The sequence below is a fragment of the Artibeus jamaicensis genome, unplaced genomic scaffold (assembly GCF_021234435.1).
Source record: "Artibeus jamaicensis isolate MK-2021 breed Jamaican fruit bat unplaced genomic scaffold, CSHL_Jam_final contig_233, whole genome shotgun sequence".
Lineage (NCBI taxonomy): Eukaryota > Metazoa > Chordata > Mammalia > Chiroptera > Phyllostomidae > Artibeus > Artibeus jamaicensis.
Window position 1 is genome coordinate 66,741,198 of NW_026521486.1, and position 16,987 is coordinate 66,758,184.

The window sequence follows — 16,987 nt, forward strand, 5'->3', positions numbered from 1 at the left end:
ATGTGATAGGACTCTGAGTGTCAGATATTACTGTACAAATCCCACACACACACTGAAGCCTCTTTAAAGAGGAGCCTTTGACTCTCCTCCATATCCTATTTGTTTTCTTGATAAGCTTGATTACTTATCTTCTGAATGCCCGTTGAGTATACATTGCAATTATATAGAAGCTACGCACAAAGTAGCCTTTCACTTTTCATTAACAACTGCCTGGTTTATGAACTAATAACCCAATCATGGTGAAGGAAAAAGAACTGCCCAATGAAACCCCCCAAATAGAACAACTCTATCTGCCTTCATTTGGTGTGAAGACCAGGAGTCCCACCGATGACATTCAGTAGTTTTGGAAGATGTTCTAGTGCAGGTACTGGTGTTGTTGCAAGGGTGTTTTTATATGGGTCACTGATTGCCTGAGGGAGTAGGGTGGGCTGGAGGGAGGGGCAAGGGTGGAGAAACCTGGACAACTGTAATGGCAGAAACAATAAAATATTTCAATTAAAAAAATCATTGAAACTTCAGAAAAACAAAAGATGCTCCAATGCAGGTACTGGTGTTTTATAATGGCAGGCATGAATAACCAAGAAAATTTTAAGTTATTTTTAAAAGACACTGAAGTAGAGAATAAATTTTTTTTTTAATTTTGGCATGAAATTTTAACATTAAAAAGTTGGGGCATTTTAAAGATAAGATTAAATTTAGATGGGAAAGCTATTCCAAAATAGATCCAGTAAGTGGGGAGAAATTGTTTTTGTATTTAACATATGTAAATGAGTAGTTTACTTCCAAAATTTTTTGAGACACAAGATTAGCAAAAATATGACAAAGCAACATGTGTTACTGACTCTAGATTATGTCCTTGTTTATATTCAGTTTTCACATAACAATATGTGGAAAAATCAATTTACTTTAACCTCGTAAGGTTTATTTTAGATGATGTTAAAAACTATAAACAATGTGGCAAGTGCCCATCTACAAGAATGAGGCTGATAAAAAGTGAATTATATAATGGTTAAACTTGGAAAAGGAGGAAGAATACATCATAGCATAGAGTTACTTTAAAGCTTTAATGTTGGCCAAAGGAGATTAAATTGCCTTTGGGGTGTGCAGATGCAGAAGATTCCGTTGGTGTGCTTTTCAAAGCAAAGACAGATGATATTAGGAAATAAAGCATGAGGGCTTCTGCTTTAATCTGTCCACATTATTGTTTTGATCTATGACTAATTGGAATCGCAAGAGGGTTCAAGAAGATTCTTACAGCCAGTCTGAGGCTAGCAGACATGTAAGCCTCCTAAAAATGCATCTAGGAAGATTGCTTGACCACAAAGGAAAGAACATGTGAAGAATTGTTCTAATTTAAGCCTATCGGTGTCTAATTCAAAATTAATATGCATGTGCACAAAAATGACAAAAAAATCATCCAAAATGAAGAAAATCAATGCTTGCTACCAAGAAAGAGAGGAAATGAACTAAAATATACTACACAATCACCAAAAATAATACATGGCATCCTTTTTATGTCTTTAAATTAAAAAAAAAAAGAACTAACACCCAAGAGTGTTACTATATCCAAAGATGATGTCATATCTCTCTCTGCTAAAAATCGTGCAGTGGCTCTCAGAGCCTCCAGGATAGTCTGGGCTTCTCAACATGACCTAAGAGGCCAGCTTGGTCTGGTTCTGGCCCTTAATGCTCTTCCAGCCTTGTGTTGGGTCGTGTTGCAGCACAAGCAATCCCCATTCAACTATGCCGACCTCTGTGTAGTCTCTGGAGAACAGCCTGCTCTTCTTATGCCCTGATGTTTTTATGCATGCTGTTCTCCTACCACAAATGCTCTTCCCTCTTTCACCCCTCCCTTTACCTTAGCCAACCCATCTTTCTAAGGCTCACCTTAAGTGGTAGATGCCTCTTGGAACACTGTGATAGTAGAAACACTGTGATTTCCTATTTAATGTAAGTAAAAATATCCTTTGTAAGTTTGGTGGAGAAAGATTCTCACACAACTAAAATCTGGGAGGGATTTTTATGAGAAGATTGGTTTTGTATTAGATCTTATAGGACTAAGAAACTTTTTATCATTTTTATCTTACTTAGAAAATTAAGACTTTTATTCTGTATGTCTCATTTTTTTCTTTGTCATTTTAGTACCACCTTGGGACATTGAGAGTTAGCTTAGAGATGCCAGTAGGATAGAAAAATCAGCAATATGTCTATGATTAATCAGCAATATGTCTATGACTGAAACACAGGGTTCCACTACTTAGGAAAGTTGTTTTCTTTGAGCACCAGGTCAGATGGGACTCACACACTAGTGAGGGAATAATAGGACACTGTCACCAACCACATCAGTAGGTGGAGAGCAAAGTTACCCAAATGCACCAGTTGGAACTCCCAACCATTCCCTCTGAACACCTACCGCACCTCACTATATGTCTTCTGACACTACTGAAATCTCCTGTCCTTCTTCAAGACACCCTCCCCAACTAATGAAAAATGTGTTGACATCTTTCTGGACATGCAGCATTTAAAGACATACTCTTTGGAAGCATACAGACTCATAGTGTGGTCACTCCAGGTAAATTACTTTCCTTGCATCCAAGCTGTCTCTGTTCTGGGATTCAAGCATGACTGAGGAAGGGTTTATTTACACGGAAGACCCAGAACTCTCCTAAGAAGTATCTAAAATGTCCAAGTGCAAAACTGGGGTTAAGAGCAGTGGCATCGTTAATGGTGGTGGCATTGGTGATGGTGGTACCAGTAGAGCACTGGACACTTTTTAGTTTCAGTGGAAAATGCCTGGGTTGAGCATCTGGAGCACCATTGACTGATCATTGATAGCATCTTAGCACATCACCACAAGTCAAGGCAACAGCAAGAAGAGGTCAATGGCAGATACCATACCATGGTCAAAAGCACTAGTTCTCAACATACAGATATGTCATCCCAGCCAAAGCTAAAACTTCCAGAATAATGCGGGAAGGAAAAGTTTATTGGAGATTAAAGTTCCTCATTGTGACTAGGAACAATGCCATACAAACACATCACAGCTATTTTTAATCAGGTTGGTATGGATTGGAAAAATAAAGCATTATACCTAAAATGAGTAGATATTTGAATAACTGGTATTGTAGTTTTAGCTTAAGAAAAATATCAGAAACACTTAGCAGATTAAACATGTGTTTATCTCAAGTGGCAGAAAGTATTTTAAGTAACAGAAAAGTACAAAGACAAAGAAAACAGGAGAAACGATTACAGTAGGCAGGATATGCTAACAAACTTGTGAAATGACTTAGCAGGGATAAAATTATGACAAAGATTACATTTTTAAAAAATGACTTAGCAAAGAAATGGCAAGGGGTAAGTCAAGAAGCAAGCCAACTCCAATGCAAAACCCTAAAAAGGGGTACTTTTGAAGGTCAAAGTATTATTCAAAATAGAGTCACTGAAAGTCTTAATAATAGGCAATCCAATGTCTCTCTCAGCTCACAAAGCCAGAACGCTGCCTCCTCACCACCCAAACTCCTGCCACAAATATTAACACTGGTAGAAGACTAGAAAGTTATAGTCTAAAGAAAGTGGCCCCCTAGAGACTTTGGACCAGCAGTTTTCAGCCAGTGTGCTGCAAGAATGTTTAAGACACACACTGCCTATTTAGTCAGGGGCACTGACCCCCTTTTTTTAATCATCAAGTAAAAAAATGACAACAGTCAACCAACAGTAGCCATCCAGTGTGAATGAATCAAAGTTTAAACTATTTTTTTAGTCAAATGGTCAAAAATACATATTTTGGTGTGCCACAGAATTTTAGTAATTTGTGTCTGTGTGCCGTGAGGTGGAAAAGGGTGAGAATCACTGTCCTGGACTAAGAGGTGCAAATGATGGCCTCTGGGAAGTAGGGCTCAGATGTGGAAGGTGGGGCATGGGATTTGTTTTGTCTTGTTCTGTTCTTTTAAATATGGAATGCTTCATGAATTTGCATGTCATCCTTACACAGGGGCCACGCGAATCTTTTCATGTCACTCCATTGTTAGTCTATGTGCTGCCGAAGCGAGAACTTGTTCTTCTATTTGTTTTTCATTATAAAGCCTGTAGTCATTGAAACTGTACATAACCATAAAATATGACATCATACATATGTATATAAGTACAACCGTAAATACATGTGTACATACATATATGATAACTTTGACTTAAACTTTTAATTTTAAAAAGGAAAATAAAAGTATAAAAAGTTTCTAGTCATGAAAGCACACTTAAAAGCACACACTATTGTATTTATGGATAAATCCTTGTCTTATCACTGATAATTTGAATAGCTTTCCTGAGAATTTTTTTTTTTTTTAAATAACGGCCTCTTTTCATGACAACAAACTGCCAAGGACATAGTTGGTAGGACTGCCACAGACAGCCGCCCAAGCTATGACAGCCCCACCTGCGGGCAGCTGGGACTGGCAATGTGACCGCCGGAGTAAGTTTCCATGAGGGCTGGGGCTCTATTTCTTACTGTTTGATTTGTAGTAAGGTTTGTACACTCGCTTCCTCGTGGCCAGCACACCTCCTTGCCGCTGTTACTCCTTCTACTTCATCAGCAGTACGTGCTTGTTGAGTTCCCACACGTGACTCGGCTCCTTAAACAAGATTCGTTGTAAAGATACCAGCACGGGCTTTCCCTTTTGGACTTTTCCCCATTGTTTTTCTCTTCCATTATTTCTCAGTTAATAATTATACATTTGATACCACTTACACTGACTGACTTTTTAAATTTCTGATTCTATATGTAGCCAGACTTGGTCTCAAAGACTCTAAATGCCATACTTTTTTGCATTTCCTTAAGCTGTGTAACTCATTAACCAATAACAATGAATGATTACTCCTCTGGTTGTTTTTTAAAAGTTCATCAGTGACTTATTGGCTCTTGAGGCATTCATAATCGTATAAATTAGTGTTTCCTGGCAGATGTTAAGGAAATGCAGACAACTGCCTTTATGACAGCAATAATTCGAAAGACAAATAGATAAGCCATGTTATTGGCACTAAAATTACATTTTTCTCAAATCAATTCAGCATTTGCTCTTTTCGTTATTGAATGTCGAGTTTTTCAAATCTCTCTTTTAATTGTTGACTCTGCTCCCTCTACTGGAATCTCGGTTAAATTGAATGGAAAAACAGTTTATCTGAAATGGAATGGTGTCTCTTTGGAGCTGACCTATCAGCCCCAGACTGAAACGAAGACAATAAGCTGGAGAAGAGCTTCCTGGGCATAAGAGAGAAGTGCTGCCGCAGCGTGGACAAGCTTTGTGTCTCTCACCTCCGCTTTGAAGAAAAGGACATTTAAACCAAACTCTGGGGTAACTGAATGCAGCTAAAGGTCCATCTTGTAGCGTTTTGCTCTTTTCGATAATTACATTTGTTTTCACTACTTTGTTTTGAGTTTAAAATGCTTAAAAGTATTGCAAAAATAACAAGAGCAAAAATAATCAGTACATGGTAGGCACTCCAAAGGATCTCAGAATATGCTTTATAAATATTGCATCCACATTCCCCATACAGCTGACTTAAGAACAGTAAAGATTCTCCCATTTAATGGGAGAAAAAAGTTGATTTAGGGAGGAGTTTACTTACTTATGAAGGCTGACATACTCTTCAATAGCAAAATAGAAATAGAGTCCATGCCCATCTATGTAATTTTTAAATACAATCATGTTTCCACATCTCCCATATTCAACTAGAAAACTGACTCAAAACTAGTCAATGAGATTTATTGCATTCCTTTGTACTTTTTCTATCCATTCGTATCTATTTAATAGATTAGCATTTGTAGTAGTTATTTTTAAAGGTACATTTTAGACAATTGCCTAAAGAAAACACGGTATTCTTTAATCTGCTTTCTATACTACCCTCTGAGACCCACAGAAATATACTTAGTACAAATAATTCTCCTAGAAATAAGAAAGGAAGGGAATAACGTCAGCAGATGCAGCATTCATTCAACCGGACAGTCACCTAACATAAAGAATGTGTCCATGGTCAACCATGTGCCGGATATCACGCTGAAAGCTGGTGATCTCGCACCCCACCTCCCCCGGTCCTCACGGCATTCAAGAAAGGAAGATGGGACAGTAAATGAAGATGTGACCACAAACTGTTTTAAGTGAAATGAGTGGTGGTGGCCAGTTGTGGAGCGTGGAGGGGGAGGGGGGCAGGAGGAGGCAGAAAGAAGGGCAGGGGAAGGTGGGAAAAGAACTAGTCTGGTTGGAAGTTCAGGAGGACTTATGTGGTGGAACCCTGGCTGGGTTGCTCGGTTGGTGGGAGCACCGTCCCATGCACCAAAAAATTGCAGGTTCGATGCTGGTCAGGGCACATACCTAGGTAGTGGGTTTGGTCCCCCTGTTGCGTGCCTACGTGAGGCAACCTACTGATGTTTTGCTCTCTCATCAATGTTTCTCTCTCTTCCTTCCTTTCTCTCTAAAATCAATAAACATTTCCTCAGGTAAGAATTTTTTTAAAAAGGACAAAGAGGAGCCAGTCTTTGGAAGGGAGAGTGAGGTACAGTGGGGCGCTGGAGGCGCAGGTAAATGGCACAGAAAAGGTCTGGGGAGGGAGAGCACTTGGGGTGTATGAGGAACTGCAGGGTGACCGGTATCACGGGTGAGCCAGGGGCCAGTGAGTCTGGGCGAGGGTGGAGGGCTAGGCGGGAGCCAGATCAGCCAGGGCCTGTCGGCCACGCTAAGGCATTTGGATTTAATCTAGAAGCAAACAGGAATCCGTTGGTGGATTTCAGACAGTGCTAGGGAATTATCTAATTCTGTTTTGAAAAGCTACGTTTGGCTGCCATGTGGCGAGTCGGTGGCGGGGCCAGGAGTGGAAGCAGGAAGTGGGAGAACACTCAGGAATGAGCGATGAGTGGGGTCGAGGCGGGCAGATGTGACTAGGAGCAGATGATGACTGCTTCCTCTGGCCGGGGCCTGGTGCCAGGCGCCTGACGTGCAGTTTCCCGAGTCCGCCCGGCTCTAGCAGAGCCGGGGAGCAGGAAACCGCAGCACGGGGCTCCTCCAAACCCCTTCCCTTGAACAGAAAGTTCATTGGAAATAAACTCCTTGTGTCAATCTCAAAGGCAAAACCTCAGGACACACTGGGAGAATCAAAGGCGGTTTGGTGTGACTGGAATATAGACTATTTGGAAAGGTTTAGAGAGAGGTAAACCTAATCCAGTGAATTGGAACTGGATCGTGGGAACTCCGGCCAACAACCGGTGAAGCCCTTTCCAGTGTCACACACTGAGCTACCTGCACGCACCTACATTACCTCGTTTAATCCTCATTGTGGCTGATGAAATAGAGATATTACAATACAAATTTAGGAAGTTCAGATCACAAAAAGCACAAAAAGGAAAAGTTTTTTGTGCTGTTAGGAAAAGTTTCCTAACAGCAACATAGTAATAGAACCGTCATTTGAGACCCTGGCCCCTTTTCCAAATCCACAGCCCATTTCCCTTTGCTCATTTTACAGCTAGATAGCATCTAGGCTCCATTCTGCAGATGCTGGGCAACCAGCAAAGAAAGGCCTTTTGAACCCATGGGATAGGGTAGGATGATGGGTCGGAGTCACCCTTTTACATAATAACTCAGTTCCTTTACATGTGCTTCAGGACATTAGCTGGAATGTGGATGGGAAAGAGTTCAACCCATTGGCATGAAAGGGACCCATAGTCACACCGTGTTAACTGCAAGATATTTCAGCATCTTGCTTATTGCACAGGGCAGGGAAAACAATAGGAATTTCTGCCTGAGTAAAATAAAATAAACGTAGTTCCTTTAATGAAAACTTTTGGAAGGTTTTCTTTGAAATACTGCCTTGGAGGTCTTTTCTGGGTAATTATCATGGAGCCACTAGGCACAGCCACAGGCCCAGAATTGTTTAAGAGACCCCATGACCCAGCTCCAAAGGCACTCCCTGGATTAGATGAGCACCATATCACATAGCTTTCTGCTCTGCCTTTTATTTTTTATTTTCACTGTCCAATAATAAAGAAATGAAATTATCTGCTAAAAGGTATTTACGGTGTGAAAGAGGAGTATAGAGTGAAGGTCCTTTTTGATTTCCTTTTTTAAAGAAAAAAATCATTAAGAACTTATTTTTTCTGTCATCGCCAAAGGTAAAATTAACAGGTTCCTGTGTGTAATTTGTGAGTATTAGTTCAGCGATTCCCACCCAGGCGTGGGACCTCAGGGGACATGTTTTTGGCAATGTCTGTGCATTAGTTTGCTCAGGCTGCTGTAACGAAGCGCCGCAGACTGGGTGGCTTACCCAGCGGCCATTTATCAAGCTCTGGAGGGGAGCCTCCCAAGATGGAGGTGTCAGCACAGTTGGTTTGTTCTGAAGCCTCCCCTCTGTTTTTGCAGAGGGTTGTCTTCTTCCTGTGTCTTCTCTCTGCCCCTGTCTGTGAGCAGGTTTCCTCTTCTTATAAGAATACCAGCTGTATCAAAATAGGGCTTGCTGTGATTAACTAATTTTGACTTAATTATCTTTTTAAAGACCTTGTCTCCAAATGCAATCCCTTTCTCAGTTATCGAGGGTTAGGACTTCAACATACAATTCTGGGGGGTGGGGAGTGGGAGATACAGTTTGGCCCATAGCTATCTAGAAAAGTCCTTGGCTGTTACAGGTGGATGGGTAGAGGGGCTACTGGCATCTAGTGGGCAAAGCCATGGATGCTGCTTAACACCCTACAATCCACAGGATGACCCCGCGACAAAGAATCATCTGGCCTGAAATGTCAACAGGTTCAAGGTTGAGAAACCCTGTTTTAGTTCCAAAGCCAATTGTTTTGTTCTGTTTTAAGCATAAAGAAAAACAGAATATGTTACTCAAGTGGACGTAATAGTGTGAATTATAGCACGGTCTTAGTCAGGACTCTGAAAATGTCCATGTCCAGATATCTCATGCAGAGGAAAAAAATGTTTCACTGGGTTTTGAAACAGCTTTTTGGAAACATAGTTTAAATTATGTTTTGAAATTTCTGGTTTGGTAAGAAAAATTGGGAAGAATTTGTGGGTATGAAGGTGCTTTGTATATCATAAAGTTCTAGACCCCAAAAAGGAAGCATAATATAAAATACCAGTTCTTTTATCTTTTAGGGGAAAGAAATTAAGATAACTTGAGATGGACTGGGAAAAGGGAGAGGACGAAGGTAGAGAGGACCATTAAGAACTCATTGCACCTGGCTGGTGTAGCTCAGTGGATTGAGCGCGGGCCTGCGAACCAGAGTATCGCCGTTCAATTCCCAGTCAGGGCATATGCCTAGGTTGCAGGCCAGTTCCCAGCAGGGGACACACGAGAGGCAACCATACATTGATATTTCTCTCTCTCTCTCCTTCCCTTCCCCTCTAAAGATAAATAAAAAAAAAAAAAAAAAAGAACTAATTGCAATTGCTCCATCTCCCCTCTAAGATAAGTGGGAAACCCTGGCTGTCAACTGGAATTCTGGAATCTGGAGCTAGGGGAGAGATGGACCAGAGTCTGTAGACCATAGAGCTAAGCAGCTATGATGTCCAGAGGCTAAATAGAAATAGAGCAGGTAGTCCAGAGAGGAGGTCTGAATAGGCTCAATCCCGAGGGGACTGTCCAAGAGGAAAGAGCAGCCAGAGATGCCACAAATGTGTGAACAGGTGCAGAGAGGTGGAGAGACTTGCTCCAAGGCTCCTCCTTACATGTGAGGTACTTAGGAGTGAAAAGGTCAAGCGCATATTAAGACCTGAATTTAAGCTTTGGAAGTGAAAACTGGAAATTAAAGCATGAATTCCAGGATGCAGTGTAGCTGCAGAGGGGCCAACCCCATTAACTTTGGAGTGAGACAGACCTTTTTCAGACCCTGGCTTTGTCCTTTACTGCCAGTGTCACCCTGGGAAAATCAAAGTTTTGTGTGCCTCTGTTTCTTCATCTGTAAAATGGGTTGTTATCTAAAGGTTTGTTAGATTGTGTTGGGGGTGGCATTTAATGTTAGTTACTATTATTCCAGAAATATTTCAGGGATATAATCAATAGGACTAATGACCATTTAGAGAAGAGTGGAGATGAATGGTAGGATAATGCAAAAAAATGAGTAAACAAACCATTGGTTTCTAACTTAGTTGCTTAAAAGAATGGTAATACATTAAACAAGATGAAGAGACACAAAGGGAAAAGCTGGCTTGGGGGAAAGAGAAAATAACAAGTTCATGTGAAATGTATTGCATTTTAGGTGGCTAGTTGATTAACCACAAGGAGGAATTTAAAAAGGAAGCTGATAGAAATGCAGATCTGTAGCACAGGAGCAAGTTCAAGGCTAGTAATTATTCATAGAACATAGAGAAAGGCAGAAGAGATAGAACTTTTATGTTATTCCTAGATATTTAAACTTTTCTGATGGTTTTTGGTGATAGTCCTCTAGAATGTATCAGGTACTATACTATATTGGGGGTGGGGGAATTGGTTCCAAACTGGTTGAAAGCTATTGAAATATCTATAGCTGTAACACTAAATGATCAAAGACTTATGTGTTTTATATTACTGTTATTATTATTCATTGTTATCGATTGCAGTTCTTACATCTGCATTCCCATATCATTACCTGCCTTGTTGAGTACCCCACTGGTAACTTGTTGCCATGAATTTCCAAACACAACTAAACTAAAATACTCACCAAGATTGCCAAAATCAAAAATACTTCCCTTCCGATAGGGACCTTTTCCTCTGAGAAAAGTTCATATAAACATTCATGACTAACTTTGTGGGCTTTTGCATCTGACTGTTCAAAAAGGGTTTGATTTGCTGTAGTTATTTTCTGTTGGTTGTGTTTTGCTGTCTGCTTATTTCTCTATTTTGGATGTGTTGTAAGCACTTGAGATTTTTAGATAAGTGGCCTCCCCACAAGTAACTACCTTATTCTTCTTTTGCTATTGATATAATATAAATAAGGCAGATGAATGCCCAGTCACGTTAACTATTTCAATCTATGAGATCAGAATGATAATGTAATTTTTTTTCAAATGAGCTTTGCTTTGAGTCTCTGTCTTTACAAAGCTTCTATTAAAACATTATTAATGAAGCAAGGGGACCAATAGAACATAAGCCAGCTGTCTCTAAACATGTTTAAAATTATCCTGTCATTTAAAATATATTTTCAAAATAACCATAAGCATCAATTAGCTAACATTTCTCCACTCGTGTTATGTCTGTACAGGTAAGAGTTTCAATGTGTAAAACATTAAGCAATCCAATTATAGTGGTGATGATAGCAGAACAGGTAGTGCTTATATTATGCCAAGGGCTATTTTAAGTACTTTACTTAGAGTAGCTCAATTATTTCACACAACAGCTCTATAATGCAGACACTATTATTATGACCCCCATTTTAGAGATTAGGTAACAGAGGCACAGAGATGTTAAGTAACTTGCTGAAGGTTGTTCAGCTCAGAAACAGCAAAGCCAGGACTCAAACTAAGGCTGAATAGCTCTAGAATACATACTCTTAACTATTTATTACATTATCAGCTATTTCAAACAATACCTTTGAAACCTCAGGAAGAATAATAATATGAGAATAAGAATGAGAACATTATTAGCTTGTCCTTTACAGATCAATGTATAGTTCCATGTTTTACAAGTGTTACTTTTAATACAAAGGTCATCAAATAAGACAAGATATTCTTCTTCAAACTTTGTAAAACAAGGATATCCTGATGGCCAAAAAATCATATGAAAAGATACTCAACTAAGACACAAAGGAAATGCAAATTAAAACCATAATGAGAAACCACTCTAAGTTAGCTATGGTGACTAAAATTTAAAAGAAAAATAGTACCAATTTTGATTATGACAAATGGAAACAACTGGATGTCAAACAATTATAATTTTCTGACAGTACTGGTGGGAATATGCATCAGTCTAACCACTTTAGAAAACTATCTGGTGGAATCTAATAGGAAATTTCTGCATACACGCACCAAGACCCAGCAATTCCACTCCTAGATACATACCCAACAGGTAAGCACACATACACTGTGTTGAACAAAAGTCATATTTAAGAATGTTGATAGCAGCACTATTCATAATAGGCACAGACTAAAAAGAATGCAAATGTTCAACCCAACAGTAGAGCAGATAAATAAACTGTGGTATAATAATAACATGACATACTATATTCCATTGAGACATAAACTGTTGCTTTGTATGGACTACACATGAATGAATCTCATAAACAAAGTGAGCTAGAAAAAAAAACTATGCTGTGCATTACTAGGTGAAAAAAGCCAATCTGAAAAAGCCACATACTGTATGATTCCCAGTGTATGACATTCTGGAAAAGGCAAAACTGTGGAAACAGTAAAAAGTTCAGTGATTGCCAGGAGGGGTGGTCCGAGGAGGGAGGGGTGACTAGAGAGAACACAGATTTTTCAGGTAGTGAAAACACTCTGTGTGACGCTATAAGAGTGGATACATGTCATTTGCCCAAGTCCACAGAATGTAGGACACCAACGGTAAACCCTAGTGGAAACTGCAGGCTTTGGGCAATTGTAACATGTCACTAAGTCCATCGGTGGTGACAAACGTGCCACCATCAGGTGGGCCCTGTCGTAATAGGAGAGGCTATGCATATGTGGGAAAGAGAGCGTATGGGAAATCCTTCCAGTGTCCTCTCAGTTCTCCCGCGAACCTAACACTGCTCTAAAAGTAAACCCTTTAAACAAAACCTATGCATCGTATCACTCCACCTATGGTAAGATCAAAACCAAGCAAAACCTAACAGAAAGTGTTAGAAGTGAGCAGACTCGTTCCTTTCGGGGGGAGTAGAGCATAGAAGGGAACTTGAGGGAGCTTCTGAGGTGATGGCCGAGTACCAGGGTGTGTTCATACTGAAAATTCATTAGGCTGGACGGCTAAGATTCATCCATTTTCTCATATATGTCATACTTCAGTAGAAAATAATTTTCAAAGGTACATTGTTGTGGAGTTAAAAACAATAACATGAGAAAAGTACCTGGAAATAACATTATTCATATTATCATAAAATGCTGCACCTTCCCTTTTGAAGTTCATGGCTTATCTTCAGAAACATATTTGAAAAGTGATCAATTAAAAAGTGCGGGAACGGCTCCAGCCTGGACCCGTTGTTAACAAAGGCGTCTGGCAGAAAGCTAACTGCTGCTGGATCTTCCAAGACAAGCTCAGAATGATTGTACGTGGAAGAAATAGGAATTTCACTGCACTGCTAAAGAAGAAAATATTTGTCTTCAACTGTGGCAGAGATTAAAGAACCATTTTTGCTGTTTCTTGATTTGTTTAATAGTCGCACTGTAAGAAATGGCCTCTTTGTTCACTGACCCATGTGCCGTGTCTCAAGCACAGAAAGTAAAGCTGGATTTTGAGATGGTGGACTAAGTGCCTGCTGCAGTCCTCCCTCCACTGGAAACGTGAGAAAAGATGTTTTAGCAAGAGAAGGAGGAGAAAAGGAAATACAGGAGGAAAGAAGGGGAAGGAGGAGGAAGGGGAAGGAGGAGAGAAGGATGAGAGGGGCCAGCAGCAGCAGGGGAAGAGCGGGAGCTTCCAAGGAATGAGAATCTTTGGGGGGTCCCTAGGACAGAAAGCAAAGATATCAACCGAAAAGAGAAACCACAACTCTAGGGGTGACCAAACATCACTGTGGAAGGTGGGCACAACCCAAAGTGGAGTTTGTTTCCAAAAATGTTTTCTACCAGACAGTTATGTACCTCACACTGAGGAGCAGTGTAGTCAGATGATGAGAAACATTATATATTTTTTAAATGGATATGATCATTTGCCCACTCACAGAAAGGAAGCAGCAAAAGAGGGTTCAATTCGACATTCACTAAGTATCTTCTGCATGGCAAGGCTTGGCTATACTTGGAAGTACTAAGATTAAAGAAAAAAAGCTGGCCATTGGTCGCAAGTACAGCCTCCTGTGGGAGACAGATTTAAACACTTCGTTTTGATGTGATGTTGATAACTGTGTGCAGTGATACCGGAGGACAGAGAGCAAACCACATACACTGACCTTAAAGGTCAGCGCAGGTTTCCTGGAGGAGGTGACACCTTACCTCCGAACTTGAAGGATGAATTAGAATCAGTATTCTCACTCTGAACATTAGCAGGTCAGCGGTGAAGAGTTGGTGTGCTACATGATGGAGCTTGTATGCAATACTAACAAATGTGGATTTCATCTGGAAAGATTTTAAGTAGGGTGCTGATTTGGCTAATTGTGAAACTTTTTATAGATTGTTCTCATTGCCATTTGGAAGATGGCCTATGGGGATGACTGGTAGCAGCCAGCCACAGAACTGGGAGGTGATTTCAGGAGAGACTGGTCAGAAGAGGTGAGGGCCTGCAGCAGGGCAGAGTCAGGAGGCAGAAAGGGGGATAGGCAGAGATGATGAAGAAAGGGAGGAAGACTTGATGGTATCCGAGATTCAGGCGTTTTTGCCTGGAAAACATGATGGCATTAACCAGAAACTGGCTTTTCAGAAAAACAAACACGTTTGGAACAGGAAATAATAATTTCCATTTTGGACACGGTGCATTCCTGTAAGATTGCTAAGTGGACACATCCAGAAGGAAATTAGTTATATGATTCTGAAACTTAGGAGGGAGATTAATGCTAGGAATATGAAGGTTATGGGCCTTTAAGTAATACTTAAGCCTCTGGGAGCCAACACCTCCAAGAATAAAAGGCAGAGGTTGAAGAGCACTAGGCCAAGGGCACAGCTCCGGAGCACACAGATGTTTAAGGGGTAGATACAAGAAAATTCCACAAAGGTGTCTATAAAGTAGCAAGGTTGGGAAAGTATAAAATGAATCCTGAGAGAATGATGACTTGCAAACAATAGAGTTTCCAGAAAGAGCGCCATCTAATGCAGAAGAGAGGCCTCGTAAGCCAAGTGTTGATAAGATTTGACCGTATGGAGGTCTCTGTTTCTGCGGCAAGAGCAGTTTTATTAGTATGAGGATGGAAGCTTGTGTGTTGTGCTTGGAAAGGAAATGAGAAGCGAAGACTACCACTGTAAACCAGAAACAGCCCCAAAGGGAATGAGAGAGATTGAGTAACAGGTAAAGGAAGACATGGCATCAAAAGACCCTGTTTTCCTTTTGCTTTCCTCATGGAAAAGACTTAACTATATTTATATATTGAAATGGAAGAAGGAGAGCTTTAAAAAATACAGGAAATCAAAGGAATTATTCATGGTGTAGTGCACTATAGCATCCTAGACGGGGAGGGACCCAGGAGCAAGTCTGAGCAGGGAGAAAAGTGTGGGCAGAGTAAGCAGGCTGTAAAACAGAACAAGAATGTGGCCCATGACGTGTTTGGTGATTCAGAGAATTCCATTTGTTTCCATGAAGTAAGAGGGAAGGTGTCCCGTAATGGGAGTGGCTGTTGATGAAGAGGTTTGGGGCGAGCGGTAAAGCTGGAAACAGTCCCTCTGGGAGTAAACTGAGCAACAGCAAATAACAGGATTGCGCGGCAGTGTCAAGAGCCCACGAAGGCCATGAATTTATAGTCACTAATCTGCACACTTGTGAGTTTTTATTTTCTAGTATCACTCAGTACCCTGGGATAGTAACAGAGAAGAATTAGGGTGTTTTTCCAGGGCTGGGGCTTTGCCAGGACAGTGAAACAGAAGACGGGCGCTGGGACCTTGAGGGTGTTGGTGACTTAGTGATGCAGGTGACCAACGCATCATCTGAGCGAGACTCAGGTACAACAAGGCTTTGATACTACAAGGATCAAAGGACTAGAGGTTGGAATAGGGAGCAACTGAGCTGAAAAGATAAGAGTTTGTGTCTGACACACAAGGGTATGTGAAGCTAGATCTTAAATGGGGGGTGGTAAGTGGGGGAGCACAGGAAGAGTCATTTGGAAATAGGGAAACGAATGCATTCTAGACAAAGAGAATCACGGTGTATAGACAGAGAGATGCCACGGGGAACAGCAAGAATTTCAGTGTAACTGGAGCACACATTGCACAGAGAAAAGTGGCATCAAATCAAGGTGGAACAAACGTTAGGCCAGACTGTGAAAAGCCTAAGAAGTTTGGGCATTAGTTCCTCCAAGAGGCCTGAAGTTCCCAGGCAGGGAGTCCAGTATGGCTACAGCCGAGCAGGGGCTCCCCCATGCAGGCTGGACTCCAGGCCAAGCTCTGCTTGCCAAGGCAGTCACCCCACTCTGTGGCTGCTTCAGTAGGAGAAAGACCTTCTATGTGATTTACACACGCCTCCAGGGGATGAGGCGTCCCTCTTCCACATCATCCCCCTAGAGAGGGGCGGATGTCTTTCCTATTGGCCGACAGTGGCTCTGAGTAGAGTGATAATCAGATGGACTTTTCAGGGCCCACTCTCTGAGCACAGTGTAGAAGATGACCTAGAATGAGGAGACACAGTATGCAGTAATAGGTATGACAACAACCGAGAGGCCAGATCCTGAAGCAAGCCCTGTCGTAGAATTAACACTCAGCATCTTACAGACTTAAGGACAGTGGGATGACTTTCATTCATTCTCCACTGTGTTCCTAGACCTGCCCACAATTAATGCTCAATTAATATTTATCAAATGAAGACAATAGAGCTACAAACAACAAAATACTTTTCATGAGAAAGATGCTGTCTGATTGGATGGAGTCCTCTAGCTTCGGAAACAGTACCTTCAATCATCTTAAGGCTCCTAAGTTTTGAGTGAGTTGTAGACCTTGGAGCACTCAGCTAGAATTTTACAGGCGCTCCCGTGCAGTGTTTCTCAACCTTGGCTGAACAGTCAAATTACCTGAGAAGCTTTTAAAAATCTCAGGGCCCATACTGGACAAATTAGCTCAGAAACTCTGGGGGTAGTACCCAGGCATTAATAGCTTTTAAAGCTCCTGAGGTGATTCCAATATATAGTCAAAGTCCCCCTTGGAACATTGCAGCCCCTGTTCTATATGACCAGATGTGGTCGTTAATGCAT

The 16,987-nt window shown here is 41.0% G+C and overlaps 1 protein-coding gene and 1 non-coding gene across 4 annotated transcripts in view; one reads left to right on the top strand and one right to left on the bottom strand.

Moving 5' to 3' along the window:
* LGR5 (leucine rich repeat containing G protein-coupled receptor 5) overlaps positions 1 to 16,987 on the top strand; it is a 153,435-nt gene that overhangs the window by 36,748 nt on the left and 99,700 nt on the right. The window lies entirely within an intron of this gene.
* Positions 3,947 to 4,052, bottom strand: LOC119039434 (U6 spliceosomal RNA). Its single transcript, XR_005080611.1, has one exon. It is a non-coding gene; the product is annotated as a U6 spliceosomal RNA (small nuclear RNA).